This window comes from Rhinolophus sinicus, chromosome 1 (assembly GCF_057876585.1).
Source record: "Rhinolophus sinicus isolate RSI-liver-muscle chromosome 1, RSI-T2T, whole genome shotgun sequence".
Classification (NCBI taxonomy): Eukaryota; Metazoa; Chordata; class Mammalia; order Chiroptera; family Rhinolophidae; genus Rhinolophus; species Rhinolophus sinicus.
The window spans coordinates 208,939,174-208,955,937 of NC_142501.1; the positions used below are offsets into that span (position 1 = coordinate 208,939,174).

At 41.0% G+C, this 16,764-nt stretch overlaps 1 long non-coding RNA gene across 1 annotated transcript in view; it reads right to left on the reverse strand.

The window, feature by feature from the left end:
* LOC148759333 (uncharacterized) overlaps nucleotides 1–16,764 on the reverse strand; it is a 50,281-nt gene that overhangs the window by 12,240 nt on the left and 21,277 nt on the right. The gene's annotated exons all lie outside the window — the stretch shown is intronic.

Here is a 16,764-nt window from a genome sequence, read left to right on the forward strand (position 1 = left end):
AAAAACTTTCTTTGAAACGTTTGGTGAATTGGATGAGAAACTGAAAAACCCAAGCTGTGTCCCTACTTAAAAGTGCTTGAGAAATTGTGTTGCTGGAGATAACGCATGTCAGTTAGTCTCTTGGCTTACTGGCTTTGTGTCGATTTCATCAGTGGTTGAATACATACAGATAATACATATATCTATATTATATGAATATATAATATAGATTATATATTATATTTATTACATATTATAATATTTATACATTTAAACAGTAGCATTTACATCAGCATCAAAGCATAAGGAAATGCTATGTTAAAATTTTTCAAAATATGTTTGAGTCTTATGCTAAGAACTATAAATATTAAGAGTAACCAATGTACCTCTAAGAAATACAGAAATATACCATGATCATGTGTCCGAAGACTCAGTATTTTCAGGATGTCAATTCTAAAAACAGATTCTCTATGTGGGCCATAGATTCTCTGTCACAAGTATTGACGGTGCCACCGCAGTGTGAAGGCAGCCGTAGATCACGGGTATGGCTGTTACTCTAAACCTTTATGGAAACTAAAATTTGAAAATCATGTAATTTTCAGGTGCATAAAATGTTATTATTTTATTTTTTTAACCATTAAAAATTCAAAAACCGTTCCTGATTTATGAGCTGTATAAAAGTAGGCAATGGGCCAGATTTTGCTAAGCTCTAAGGTAAAAGATAGACATATGATTGATGGAACTGAAATAGACCCAGTCATGTAAGGTCAATTTATTTTGTATAAAACAATTAAATGGAGACTTGTTAGTCCTTTCAATAAATGTTACTAGAACAACTAACTGTTCACTAAAGGGAAAAAAATCCTATACCCATACCTCACTCCATATACAAAACCTACATTCAAATTAATTATATATATATATATATATATATATATATATATATATATATATATATATATATATAATATGAAATAATTGGGCCATTCCAAATGCTGGCAAAAGTATAGAGCAACTTGACCTTTCATTCACGCCTGTGGAAATGGAAAATGATACTGTGACTTTAGAAAACAGCTTGGCAGTTTCTTACAAAGTTAAACATATACTTACAATAAGATGCGGTAATCCTACTTATAGGTATTTACCCAGAATAAATGAAAATACATGTGCAAAAAAAGGTCTGTATGCAGATGTTTATTCATAATTGCCAAAACCTAGAAATAATCCACATGTCCGTCAACTGGTGAATAGCTAGGTAAACTGTGGTAACTCCAGAAAATCTAATATATTTTGCAATGAAACAAATACGTGCAACAGCATGGATGCATCTGAACTTCACTATGATAAATGGGAGAAGCACAACTCAAAACATTACATATTGTATGATTCTGTTGATATAGACATCCTGGAGAAGGAAAACCATAGACACAAAAGATCTATCAGTTCCTCGCAGAGGCTTGGAGAAATGTAGAAGATCGGTGACAAAGGGGCATTAGTGAAGATTTTGGGGCGATGGAAATGTTCTAATCTTGATCGTGGTAGTGGTTACATAAATATATGCATTTGTCAAATTTTGTAGCCCCAAGTGCCAAGGAAGGGGAAGTTCTATTGCATGCAAATTATATCACAATAAATCTGATTGGGGGAGGGAAGAGATAGGAACAGAAAGACAGAGATACCAGGTCTAATTCTCTAAGTAGTTAGAAACTAGAGAAGAAAAAAAAAGCTAGTAGAGGTGAGTGAGGAGGAGAACTGAGGGTGGAAACTTGACGGCCATGTAAAGAAAATAGTCTGAGGTGAGATAGATCATCCTGCCCTGCCACCGAGAGGGCGTGCCAGGAGAGTATCCGCTGACGGACTTAGCAATCGGAAGGCCATTGGGTAGACACTGACAAGAATGTCTTCATGATCTGGTGGGTTACTGGCGGGCTCAAGGTTAAAAAAAAAACACCAAAAAAAAAACAGTGAAAATGAGTCGTGAGTAAAGACAACACTTTTAAAGACTTTTACTGTAAACAAACACAGTGAAATGGGAGTAGCCAGAAGTTAAGGGATCAAAGATTGTGTCTTGTTGCTTCATGATAGGTACTGAATGCTTGTGTGTTGATGTGAATGACCCAATAGAGAGGAAAAACAGTGATGACATAGGAAAGACAAACACTTCTAAAGCCATATCCTTGAGTAAGTGAGAGGAGATGGGATCCCATGCAGAGTTATAGTCGAAAATATGACAAAAGGTTCAAATCAGGGAGAGGGCCTGGAGAGTTTGGTTATCAAGATAAAGTGGGTTCCTGCTTAAAGTGGCGTATCTAATTTGAATGACAGGGCCTTCTCTAAGGGATGCCAGGTTTACCAGACGGGCTATGAATCCCCAGAATAAAAGGGGAATATGAGACCTAGACTGGACGTTCGAACCACAGTCAAGTTTATACTCGGGCAAAACGTGAAAGGTAAATCAGAACTACCATGAACTACTGAAAATAGAAGTAACACAACCCAGCATTTCCCCTTCTGGGTATTTATCCCAATGAAACAAAATCATCATGTTAAAGAGATGTCTTCACCCCTATGTTCACTGCAGCATTATTTATAATAACCAAGACGTGGAGACAACCTGAGTGTCAATCAATGGATGAATAGATAAAGAAATGTGGCACATATACCAACAGTGGAATCTCATTCAACTATAAGAAATAAGAAAACCCTGCCATGTGCTACACTATGGATGGACTTTGAGGGCATTATGCTAAGTGAAATTAGTCAGACAAATATTTTGTGATCTCACTTGCATGTGGAATCTAACAAGAAGCAAACTGATGTAGAAACAGAGAACAGATTGGTGGTTGCCAGAGGCGGGGAGTAGGGATGGCAGAAATGGATGAAGGTAGTAAAAAAAAAGGTACAAGCTTCCAGTTATACGATCAGTAAGTTCTGGGGATAAAGTGCACAGCACAGCATGGTAACTGTAGTTGACATTACTGTATATTTGGAAGTTGCTAAGAGAGTAGATCTTAAAAGTTCTCATCACAAGAAAAAATATTGTAACTATGTGAAGTGTTGAGGTTAACTAAACTTATTGTAGTAATGAGTTCATAAAATATACACATATAAAATCACTATATTGTACACCTGAAAGTAATACAATGTTACATGTAAATTATATCTCAAGAAAACTAGAAAAAAACAAAGGTAAATCAAGAAACCCAAGGAAAGTACATTTGGAGAGGTCTGGGGAGATGGGCCCAGGAAGGTAGGACTTATTCTGGGTGTTGGAGCCATAAATACGAAAATTAATACCACATTTCTGGACTTAGTACAGACAATCTCAAACCCCACGTTGCCAAGTCTCCCACTATAACTCTAGGATTTGCCAAGTTTATCTTGGGAATCAGGAGATCCTGGGCCTGGGGTTTGAAGGTTAAATGTGACTACAGTAAATGAGGGTGTGGTTGACAGCAGCATTAAGAAACCATATTTGTTGACTTGGTTTCATTTGTTTTCATCGGTGTTTAAAATATGTGCAAAGTGCAAGTGGATACATTTTGAATGTGATTATTTCTTTGTTAAAGCACCGAGGGAGAGTAGCAAAACTATGAACTATGGGACCATGACAAATCTTTTCTGAATCCAGAATCAAACCATTCTTAAATGTTATTCTTCTTCCATGTTTAAGCCAAGATTATTTTGTTTTTCCCTTTTTGAACACTTCGTTGAAACGGTGGAATGTATGGTGGGGGGCGAGGGGAAATGTGATCTGATAAGAAGTTCCCTCTGACTGGTCAGGCATACTAATAGCTATCACTTGTATTTTCTTACAGGTTGTAAAATGATTTCAGAAATTTGATCTCAAGTGATCCTGACAACTAAGATTTTTGTTGTCATTTCAAATGCAGATGCAAGACCTGAGGAGATTAACCATCTTGCTTAAAAACACGCAGCTCACAGCAGAGCCGGAGCAAAACTCCTGGCTTTCCGATCTCAAGTCAACTGACCATTCCACTGTCAGCCCATCAGGGTGTCATGCCCTTAGCCAAACATCTCTGATATGTGGGCAGAAAGTTCCCTTACATTCTGATTTGGTTGAGAGGGGCTGAGAAGTCTATTTCAACCTCCTCAGTTGTGCTGCTCATCCTATGGATTGATTCAACTGCCCTGCAGCACACAGGGCCATTCACTGCTTCCATGGGGAAGTACCTTAATGCCGGCTGTGCAGGACCAGAGCCCCCAAGAAGCAGCACCAGCCTTGCACCAAAGAAGCATGGATCCGATGCCCCCTTCTGCTCAGTGGCCTGCAGTAAAATAAGCTACTTCTGTGAGCCTCAGTTTTCTAATCTCTATAAAGTTGAGCTAACCTACAGAATTGCTACAAAGATGAGAACATAGCACGCTCAATCAATGCCGTCTGTCATGATGACTAAAACTAAAGTTTTAGAAAGTCAAGTTTGGTAAAAATAAATAAATAAATAAATAAATAAAATACCCAAAAATATGTAGGGTAAAAAAAAAAAAAAAAATCACAATAAAAAAATCACCAGCAGAAGGAATGCAGGTTAAAGCAAACCAGCACTGCTATTTATCTGTAAGTTCTTTTGGTTTAAAGGTCATTGTAATTCTGGCACAAAATTAGCGACCCATTGAAAATATTCTGCAATACGTCATATTCAGAGTTATTAAGAAGGTTGCTGGGTTTCCCTTTCTTTCTCAGTCTCACTTTCTCTCTTTCATATACACACACAGGCATCCACACCCCTGCAAGTTATGCTTTTTTAACAGCCTAAATGTAAACTTCTGGAACCCAAAATAAACTCTAAGTTGGTAAGATCTAAACTTAGCCCCAGTATGAAACCATCTGCAGTAGAGGACGGTGAAAGTCTGTTCCAAAGATAATGATAGTGAGTGAAAACGAGCTTGGAAGCCAGGCCTTCTGTGGGAGACAGAAGCTGCCAGTAATACGGGGCGCTGTCCTGACAATACAAAGCTGGATGTCACTCCAACTGAAGCTCGTTAGCTCCCGTTGCCCCCAAGCCTGAAGCTGATCAACGTCTCTCTCACATTCAGCTTTAAGGGAAGCGTCGTGACACTTCTCCACAGTGAGTTCTTACTTGCTCAGACCCTTGTATTTTGCAAGTGGAGGGCACCTGCTAATGAATGATTCAATAGACACAGGTGGCCAGGGCTGGGCCTGGCAGGCAGGCGTCTGGACTGGTCAGGATTCTACAGGCCGAGGAAGAGCCTGCCAGCAGCCAGATTCTTGCTTAGTTAATTATACAACATCGCTGTCAGTCGAGTTCTGCTGCATGTGTGCCGTGGATGCTGTGGACGGATATAAACAAGGTTGTTTTTTTGCTTAAGGGGAGCCTCTGACTGTGGTGGAAGCAGTGGCACAGGATGTGTAGCCTGCTCCTTCTTTCGCAAAGAGAACACACTCTTTAAAGACGATAAGCCAGCTCTCTGTGATACGTCCTTGTCTGTCTCTCTAAATACATTTCCTGCAACTTCTCTGCATGCACTGGATGCCTCAACAATTCTGGATGACTGCTACAGGTGAAGTATATATCCCTATAAAATTCAGATGTTGAACTGCTAACCCCTGTAACCTCAGAATATGACTGTATTTGGAAATAGAATTTTTATGGATGCGATTAGTTAAGATGAGATCATACTGGAGTAGGGTGGGCCTTACTCCAATATGACTGGTGTCCTTAAAAATTTGGACAAAGAGACACACACACACAAACAGGGAGAACTCCACGTGAAGATGAAGGCAGAGATGCGAGCAATGCATCTACAAGGCAAAGGACACCAAAAATTGCCAATCAATCACCAGATGCCAGGGGAGAGACCTGACACAGATTCCTCCTCATAGCTCTCCAATGCAACCAACCCTGCCGACTCTTTGATCTCAGACGCCCAGCCTCCAGAACTGAGACAATGCACTTCTCTTGGTAAAGCCCCCAGTTTATAATATTTTATGTCAGAATAATAGCACAATAATAGAATGATCTCCAAAAGGATTAATCTTAAATTCTGGCCTTTGCAGTTGTGTTTCCAAAACAGCAGAGGAATTAAGGCCTCACCTCAAGGTTTGAAACCAGACAGTACTTAGTGTGATTTCCAGCTTGACCCCTTTCTAACTGTTTGATTCTAAACAAACAAACAAACAAAAAACTTCTGGGAGCTCCTCCACCTGGAAGTTTTGAATCGTAGTGGAAGTAACATGGCCCTGGACTTCTGATAGGACAGGTTACAAATCCTGGCCATCCCCCAGCTGAGTGATCAGGCAGTCACTTTCCTGATCTCACCGCTGTCCTGTTTCCTGTAAACCACGGACACAATACTACTTCCTCATGAGGATTCAATGTCTTAGTGCACAGAAAGCACCACCTACTAAAGGCATAGTCACCACATGGAAGGAGACAGCAGGAATGTGTTCTCTTGGGAATAATTCTGCTTGTTCTCTCTGGATTATTCTATTTGTCCTGCAGATTCCACGGATGGGTGGACTTCTTGGCAAAGCCTTGCCAATTTGGTTAGCGGTGACCTATAATCTCATAAGAGCCTGTTCTTAAGAAGTGCATGCACCCACGCCCACACCGCCCCACAAACACACATATTAAACTGTTCTGAGGTCGCTTATTTACATGCAGACTATATCCCTACTAGACTACCTCCTTTGAGGCAGACACCTTGGTTTTTAATTCTATATCTGTAGTTCTTCAGAGGATAGGTTTTCATTAAATATACGATGAATGAATGGATGGGGGGATGGATGGGTACATTCCAGAAAGGAATTCTGTCTTTCCTCCCCAGTGGCAGGGGGGACATAGCTGTGGCTTCTTCTTCCTCAGAGTTCCATGTCCCAGCGTCAGGAGACAGAGGAGACCCTCCGGGCTTTCCCCTTGCACATGCCTAGATCTTTCCCTTTATGACACGTCACGCTTACCAAACAGGCTCACGCAGGCTTTCTCATTGAGATATCGCATCAATTTGTGAGCTAGGACAGGAGACTTGTATTTCCCCATGTACCAAGGAGGAAACTGAGGCAGATGAATTGTCCAGGATCACATAAGCTAATCAGAGAGACCTGGGGCACGACCATCATTTCAGATCGCTCTTCTTAGTACTAACCCTAGACCCTCCGATTCATGGAGTTGACTTCTGAAATAAGGGCTTACGTTTCTCACTGAGAACTATCCAGTCAACATTTTGGTAAGAGCCAGCATGTGTGGGATCTATGGACTGGTTTTCTGGGGGCCAGCATGCCCCTGGATGATATGCACCTAAGCATAACTCACTCAAGTGGAAGATGAAACCTCCAGGACTGAGAAGTGACATTCTAGAACAGAATATCAGACAGGGAGTGAAAATACTCCCATGAAATCCTGGTCATGGTCTCAGTTCTTCTGATCATCACTAATTGGCTGAAAATCCCCTTATCTCCCTGAGTCTCTTTGTTCTCATCTTCACAATGGAAATATCATTTGCTCTAATTCAGAGTTCATGGCAATCTGTGGTATTATTAAACATGAAAGTCACCCCCAAAATTTGTGGCAGACATGCCGAAGGCTGTTAATCTGCTCTTAGTAGGTTGGTTCTGAAGTCAACACTTAAGATTAAAATTACGTCCAAATCATCCTCCAAAATCCTTTGGGAAAGTCTACAGTTAAAGACTAACGTGATCACTCATTCATCTCACACATCCAACTATCCCTCCAGTGAACAGACAGGTTGCTTCTTCTTTTCTTGAGAGGGGAAGACATTGCTGACTTGTTTCTAAGGAATATGTGGTAGAAAAAACATGAATATTTAATATGAATAGTTAATAAAAACCAGACTCAACTGAGGCAATGTTGGGTTCCTGTCTCCCATGTCACATGCAGTCAAGGAAAGAGGAATGGAGAAATGGGGGTGGAGTTACCTGCACTCTTTTCTTTGTCATGGTCTATCTTCCTCCTTCTTTCATTATAATTATTACCAACATCATTATTATTATAATGTCGTTATTTGCCAGCATGCAGGGTTGGAACATATAAATCAAATGTGTGTATGACACAAGACATGGGTGATTAGAAATCAGAGATTCACAGCCCTTGGTTGTAACTGAAGTAGCAATGGGTCAATATTCAGAATCATGTCACTCACTCCGTGCTTTCCAGCCATAGAGTACCCAGCCCAACCCTATCTGTGAGCTGACTCTCAGGTCTATTACTTCCATCTGTGTGTCAGCTTCCCAGAGAAATTGGACTCAGTTCCCTCCCTGCCCTCATCGCATTCTGTTGAGAGACTTGCAATGACTATTAGGGAAAAGGAGAGAAAAGATCCTAGAAGGCCGAACTGAGCCTAGGAATTGGCCAGAGTAGCGAACGCCAACTTTGGCTCTAGTTGTCCTCCCAGTAGGTTCCATATTTAGCTTACAATGCACGAGGACTTGAATATTGAGAGGGTGCATGCCTGTGGAGTCTTAGCGATCTCGAAGTAGAGTCAGTGAGTATCGGAACTGAGTTCCTCTGGCCAAGCAAAGACTCAAGATGATTTACAATTTTGTGATATCAAAATTAGATTATGACCAGTTTGTTTGGCTTTTACTATATCCCTCCCCACTGTGGGGTGTTAGAGCTTTGGTGGGTAGCAGTGGGAGAGGGGCGCATACTAATCAGAGCCCAGACCAAGAAAGGCACCAGATCCGCTCGAAAGCCACCTCTACGGTATCTCCCCAGTGCCTGCTCTCTTTCCCTACCCTCTTCTCAGCATCTCTGCTCCCTACTCAGTTACTCTGGTTCTTAAAGACAGGGCCTGCAGGTTCTGGAATCTTCTTCCTGCTTTTAGACTCAGCTTACTCCAATTCATCCCCCTCACTGTAGCCAGAGGTAGCTTTTACATTGTAAAATTCACAAAGTAATTTACTGCCTAAAGTGCATCAGTGGCTACCAGTCACCCTTTAAGACAGCATTCAAAATCCATCAGAATGTTTTCAAATCACTTGGCGAGCCAGCACAAACAAACGTGCATAGTTTATCTCTTACCACACCTTCACAGTGTCTCCAGGTTAATTTAAGGACAAAGGGGAAGGGGACAGTAGCACATAGAAAGACGCACAACATTTTTTTTTTTTTTTTTTTTTTTTTTTTTTGCATTCTCCAACTCTATGGAGCGCATATGTAATCTATGTCAAACTCAGTGCCTCCCCACCATGGTCCTCAATGTTTGACTTTGCCTTGGATCACTTACATTTAAGGATGGAAAAGACACCCGGGGGGATTTTCTCCACATTTGGTGAAGCTTTGTATCTGTGTAGCCTTTAGGAATCTAGCTTTTTAAAAATCATATTTAAAGATGACCCTGAAACGCCCCCCGTCGCTATTCTTCTGTGTCCTTCAAAAAAACTGTGTTAGGTTCAGTAAGCATGAAATGAATGCTGGGGGTTTGTGCCTACCTATTACTTACTGGTGCTGAAATGGGTTCTGAGTAAAATCCTGACCTGCTGTAGCTGGAGTGAATGTTTGAGAGTGTTCCACCGTGCTGCAGTGTCTATGCTTCTCTGCAAAAGGCAATCTGCTTTCAGCTTAAACTCAATTTGGCAAGTGCATGTCCAATAAAGAAGAGCGGCCCTTGAACCTGACTCCCAAAGAGCATGAGCGAGGGAGCAACACACAGACGACTGACAACTACAATCTATCAAGCGAAGACTGCTGCGGTGGACTCACTCGGCAGATATGCAGCTGGCCAAGCACGCTCTTGTAAAGAGAACTATGATACCCGAATAAGCAGAAATGGGACACTTTTTGTAAACAGTGTAATTAAGGCTCTGGAAGAAGCAGGAGACCATCTCAAGTAGAGAGAAGCCCAGAGGACACAGACGTGAATAAACATACCTAGAATGATGAAAGGAGAAATGCTTATTCAGAGCAGAGAAAATGCAATTCCCAAAAGCCATGCTGAGCTAAGGAAGAAAATGCAAGTGAATATCAGAATTCCACAATATATTACATGAAATGTGTCGTGAATGATTATGCTCAAATCAAAAGCATAATACACAGTTCTCGCTCAATAGTTAAGGGGTTTTCAATTAATCTCTGCCAATGTCTTCATAAAATATTAGATATTGTAATAGATATGTGTTCTTTGTTGAATGATATGAAGGTAATATTTCTAATCCAGATTCTGAAAATTTAGTGGTCAGAGCAGGTAGACAGCAGCATGCTCACCTCTGCATATAGGGTGAGATAATATTGTGCATTTCATTCATTCCACAAATGTGTACTCGTGATAATATAGGGCAAGCCCATTGCTAAATAGTGAGGAGCTACTATCAAGCAAATCAGAAAATAAATACATTGATATCACAATGGATCTGATGGATAATTACGAGGCAAAGATAGAAAAGAACAAGGTAAATTCAGATTGTGATAAGTATCATAAAGAAAATGAAGCAGAAAGTGAGGACAGTTCATTTAGATAGTAGGGCCGGGGCAGGAAATAGCGCATGTGAGACACAGAATGAAGAGGACTATTTGGGATGAAAAGGCTGAGTCCCCCAACAAACTTCTTTCCAGCCCTAAGTGAGAAGCAATAACCATAGTTTCCAAGAAAGGTACAAAGATAGCTAAGAGAACAGCTGGGACACTTGGAAAAAGTACAATGATGGCAGCTAACGTAACCTCACTATAGCACAATAGAGATCTCCGTGGAAATCCACAAGTGTTTCCTGTAGCTTCTCCTCCACTGGGAATGTCCGAGATGCTGCTACTATTAGTCCCATTTTATAAATACGGAGAAGGAAGCTCAGAGTTGCCAGAGGATTTCTGTCTGCGTCCCAGCACTAACCCATAGCAACGCAAGGCCTAGAACAAGAGTCAGCAAGTGGCAACCTGTGGACTGAATCCAGGTGGCCCCTTCCTTTTGTTCATAAAATTTGAACGGGACACCGCCCACTTGTTCATTTTTGTAGCTTCTGTGGCTGCTTTCACTCTACAAAGACAGAACGTAGTAGTTGTAACAGTGACTATATGGGCCTGCAAAACCTAAATTATTTACTACTTGACTTATTAATAGGGTTTCCAGGCAGGGATTCCCGCCCGTTCTCAGGAATTTTCTTCACTTTCCCATTCCCGAATCCTGAGAAAAGTTGGTCGGGAAATCAGGAAAATCGGCTCCTTGAACTCAGGTGGTTGGTAGTATCAGCCGTCACTTTGTGGAAACGATTCATCATGGCGAACAGAGAACAGTTTACATCTTGGGATTCGGAACAGGAAAGCGAAAAAAGTTCCTGAGAATGGGCAGAAATTCCCTCCTGGAAACCCTACTTATTAATAAAAGTTTCCTAAACCTGAGTCCAATACACTTTCATGTACATGGTCCTGTATGAACCTATTTCATGTCTGTTTATCCCTAAATATACAATTGAGGCCTTGAAGGAGGGACCACGTTTTAAGTGTTGAACCCCGGAAAAGTGAATGAAAAACATATTCATTGTCCTGCTTTGGTTTAAGCTAAAAAGAAAGAAATGGGAATGAGCTATATAAATTATTTCCATGTGTGCATCTATTAACCTAATGGCTGTTCTATTAAATCCAGCTAGTCACCTGTATTGTTTCCTACTGCACCCAGATTACATTACCAACATTGAAAGAGGAGAACCAGTCTATATTGCTATGCTGAGAGCAACAGATACAATTCTGAGTCAGTGCTTCATTTCGTGATGAGGGAGTCCTACTTATCAGCAACATAGTAGAAAGGAGATTGAAATGGAAAACTAAAGAAGGTAACTTAACTCTAGAAAAACAGTTCCTTGAACTCTTAAGTACTCAAATTCTTCTCTAGGAAATTACTTCAAATATGTACATACTCTGCAAAATGTGATTAGTAAACAAAATTTTCCTGCATGCATCATGAATTATTCCATTCATTCATCAACCATTATTCGATTCGATTCAATTCCAGCTATCTACTGTAATAAATGTCTCCAAAACTCAAGGCTTAAAACAACAACCATCATTTTATTTTATTATTATTATTAATTATTATTATTATTATTATTATTATTATTATTTCTCAGAATTCTGGGGGTTGGACTAGGCTCAGCTGGGTGGTTTGTGCTCCTCGTGTGCCTGCAACTAAATCGTGGGCAGGACAGGACTCATACAAAGACTTCCTCACTCATATGTCCGGGGCTTGGTACTGGCCATTGGCTGAGACCCCCGCTGGGGCTATCTGTTGGAACACCTACCCATGACCTTGCTATGGACCCTCGGCTCCCTCACAGCATGCTGCCTGGGTTACAGGCACAGCTGTCCAAAAAGCAGGAGGTGGAAATGGCCAGTTTCTTACAGCCTGGACCTGAAAACTGGCAAGACATCCCTTGTCCTGAAATCTTGTAGAAGAACTGTCACAGAGCTGAGTTCAAGGGGAAGAGTCATTGACCCCACCTGTCAATGGGAACAATATTAAAATATTAAAGGATGTCAGGGTCTTTTTCCAATACCTCCATAGCCTGGTATCCAACAATTATGGACATTCTTGCGAAATTCAAAATGCATTCACTCACTACCAAGATTCCACAAGAATTTTATCACATCGTGGCTCAGCCTCATTTTATCATTATCCCCTCAGAATTCTGCATATTGACTGAACTCAGCTATATATATACATTATACCGGATTCGCTATATCAACCGGAAGTTCTTACTACGGGCCTCTCAGTGGTTCACCTCAAGCCATTGCAAAGGCCCCCACATTCACATGTCCAGCAGTTGGTGCCGGCTGTCAGCTGGGACTTTGGCTGCAGCTGATAGCTGGATTGCCTACATGGTCTCACCACATAGCTTGGGCTTCCTCCTGGCATGACGGGGTTTGAGAGCAAATATCCCAAGAAGCAAGAAATGAAACGTGCCTTTTCCTTAGAGTCTGAGCCCAGAAACTGGCACAGTGTTGCTCATATTGTACTCTATTGGTCAAACAGTAATAGAGCCCAGATTCAAGCAGAGGGTACATAGGCACCACTGTATGTCAAAGAAATATAGATAGATAGATAGATAGATAGATAGATAGATAGATAGATAGATAGATAGATAGATAGATAGAGACATAGACATAGATATAGATGATGATATAGATATAGATATAGATTTACCTTTCGGCAGTTCCTACTATGTTCCAGACACCAGGTTACTCACTTTTAAGGTCTTACAAAACTGAATAAGACATGCAGTGTCTCCTTGAGGAGATCACAGTCTAGGATGGCTTTATACTATACCATGTTTTCCCGAAAATAAGACCTAGCAGGACAATCAGCTCTAATGCATCTTTTGGAGCAAAAATTGATATAAGACCCGGTCTTGTATTAATTTTTGCTCCAAAAGATGCATTAGAGCTGATTGTCCAGCTAGGTCTTATTTTTGGGGAAACATGGCATCAACTTATGTAAGTAAAGTGGTCCTTCACAGAATTCCCTTTCCTGTGTTAATCCAGATCAGGGTTTGACACAAGAAAAATTGAGCATGATTTGTAACAGGGCAGAGCAACCTCAGTGATTATTTTCCAATGTTGGTTTAAGGTGACAAAAACCATGTGGCTTTCACACGTTGTTGTTGATGAGCTGATGTAATTGCTGACATGGGAGAAAAGGAGTGGCTCCATGTTGCACTAAAATTGCAGGCCCTCTGCCTCCTGCTGGGTTGTCTTTTTTAGCTGCTCCAAATCTGGAACCAGGCGAGCATCTAACCTCGTGACAAAAAGCGTCAGCTTCTTCTACGGGCCACCTGTGTTGTTGAGGTGGGAGCCAGTGACAGATGTGGCATCATTCAGTTTGTCTCATGTGTCCTGGTTTTCTTTACAGATCCCAGTCTGTCCCTGCTGCCTGCAGTTTCACTTCCAGCTTTTTTTCTCCAACTGCTGGCCTTGCTGATGTTCAGCAACTCTAGCTCTGCGGCCAATACTGAGGCAACAATCTTCCTCAGCTCCCCAGTTATTACGGCTTAACCCCTATAATACGTCCTTTTCTTCCCATTACTCACAGTGGGCCTGCCTCCCTGGCAGAATCCAAACAGAATATGGTAAGTTAATTATCATACTTACATTACAGAATAATATGCATGATCATGCACATATATGTAAAGAAGTAACTAACTAGCAGACGAGTAAAGTTTTTACAGATGTGACATTTTATCCCAGTTCTTTAATTAATGGATGTATTTTTCACAATGCAGAAGAGACTATAATCACACTCAAGATAGAACACACAGTATTGATTCCATTGGACCTAAAGGGTCTGACTCTGAGTAAATCACTTCTACGGACCATAGCTGGTACCTCCTCCAGTCACATGCCTTGGTTGCCACTGGGCTTTCTCCGTTTACCCTGTTCGTGAACTTCCCATCTGGTCAGCACTGCTTTGGAATTCAACACGTTACTCATGGCCCTTCCTTCTGATTGTTTCCTGCGGGTTCTACAGAAAGCCGTGACTTATCCCAGGCCATGGCAAGGTCAGGGTGGAGAATCTGAATAACTTCCGCATTCACCCTGAGCTGGCTCCTTGTGGCTCCGCTTGATTAGCCTATGTGTAGTGCCTTCCCAGAACTGCACGCACACCAGGGAACAAATGTGTGTATCTTTAAAAAGCATTTTCTCAAAGGGAACATCAATCATTTCTCAAGCCAAATATAGAGCCCTGCTGTTATGGGAAGAGTTAGATAGGAAACTGCCATCCTTGAGTTTTAGACCCCATTAGTCACAAGTAAACTCTTGGACTCTGAGGATCTCATATCCACGTAATATCCAGGGACCTCAATTTCCACAACTATAAAATAAGCAATGCCATCTTTAAGATTTTTTTAGTTGTTGTTGGGATTGTTGGTGGTGGTGTTGGTTGAATGATAAATAAAATGTATCACTTTGTTCAAGCCCTTGTTTCCATCCATTAGTGTTCGGAAGGCAGAATACTTGACCATCTACTGATCTAGGATTTTACTCTTTAATCTGATTTTATTTTCTTGCACGGTTGTTGAAGGTTAGAAAGAATGTACACAACACAACTTGAATACTGTCTGGTACACATTAGGTGCTCTCACTGGGTATCCCTATTGGGGATGCCATGTTAGCTTGGCATCCGGTTAAGATGGTGGGAAAACTTTGTCCACAGGATCCAGGGATAGTAACAACCTGACTTGGTCAGCCACTGCTGTTCTCTGCCAGGACATCAGGGAGAATAGGAAGGTGAATAAAAGACAGGGCAACACTTAACTCCTCGCTGGGTCTTTGTCTCAAGCAGCCGGTTGATGAGAGGGAGCCCCGAAGACCCATGTGGAGTCTTCATCTTGTCTAGTTTAAGACGAGAGTAGCTTTCATCCCTCTAATCTCTAACCTATATCGTAAAACTCACCATTCAAATTATGGTAAAACGTTTTGCTGAGCAGAGATGGGGGGAAAATGGATGCAAAGAGGAGTCAGCCCGAGAGAGTGTATTTATGGTGGGGTCTAGATCCAGACTGGTCCATGCCTTCCCATAATACAAGCAGAAACCTGTATCTGACATTTATTTAGAAGAACAGAGAGTGTCTTAAAGAAAGAAATACCTAACATGGCTGGAACCCTTTTTACTTCTCTGTCCACATGGAAACAAAATTTCAAAGCAATACCATACTTATATGTCTTCCACCTTACATCTATTTTAAAGCTATACCCTGAGGAAAATGAGGCTCATTCAGAGGTTTTAATTTTAGGAAACCTCCCCCAACTGGGAAGAGGAGAGTAGTGGAATTTATGCCTGTATCCATGACTTATCAATAATATCTCATGAGTAGTTATATTCACTCAATTGTTACTTTATTTTATTTTATTTTTTGAAGTGGACTAAGGCTTTGTGGGGTTAATCTGATTTCTGATTGTAGGTAGCTGTCTGATCTTAAACGTTGCTTCTTTCTGGTACTCAATTTCCACATCCTTCAATAGAAAGGGTGGATGAGATCATTTAAGTCCCACTCCCAGCTCTAACATTCCAGTAGATAACCTAGTTATCTAAGTTTCTTTAAACTACTTAAAGAAAAATTTTAAATGCAAGGTTTCGTTTTTCAGAAAATAATTTTGCATCCCACTTTTTAGTCAAAAGATCTCTGCCACGTGAATTTATTTTAACAAACACAAAATCTTGGTGATTCTGCTAAAACTAAAAATAAAGTCTCTTTAGGGAAAAACCAAAAAAAAAAAAAAAAAAAAAAAAGGAGAGTCACGTTGTTTATAAATAGCAAGGCTTCAACTCTGGGGCTCGTTCAGTTAGAAAGAGCAGTTTAAACTGAAATGCAGAATCAAAATAAACCTACTTAACTGGTTTGGCAAGAGTCCAGGTACAAGATTTGGAGCTCTTCAGTCGGCTGAAAGAATGGTACAGAGATAAAGAAACAAGAATTACTCAGTGCGCTGTGAGGAGGAGGAGGATGGATCTGCTTTAATAATTACCCATTTTATGGAAGAGGCTTAGAGGCCTTAGCTGTCCCACCCATGGTCACAGAGAGAGGGGGAGGGGCTGGGATCAGATTCTGCATGACTTACTCTTGGGGATCCATCGTCTCCACTTTTTGCAGCCATTCTGAGACAGATATGAAGCTTTCTTTATCCAATCCCTTCCTTTTACTCAGCTGATCCTAAGCCCAAATGTGGGAATGGAAAGAAATGAGCACAGAAGCATGACTAGATCGAGGCATCTCATTGGTTACTGAGTCAATAGAATACTATGTTTGGCGGAGGCTACATGCAGGATACTGGGAAATGAACTTCAGGAGAAATGCAGCCCTTG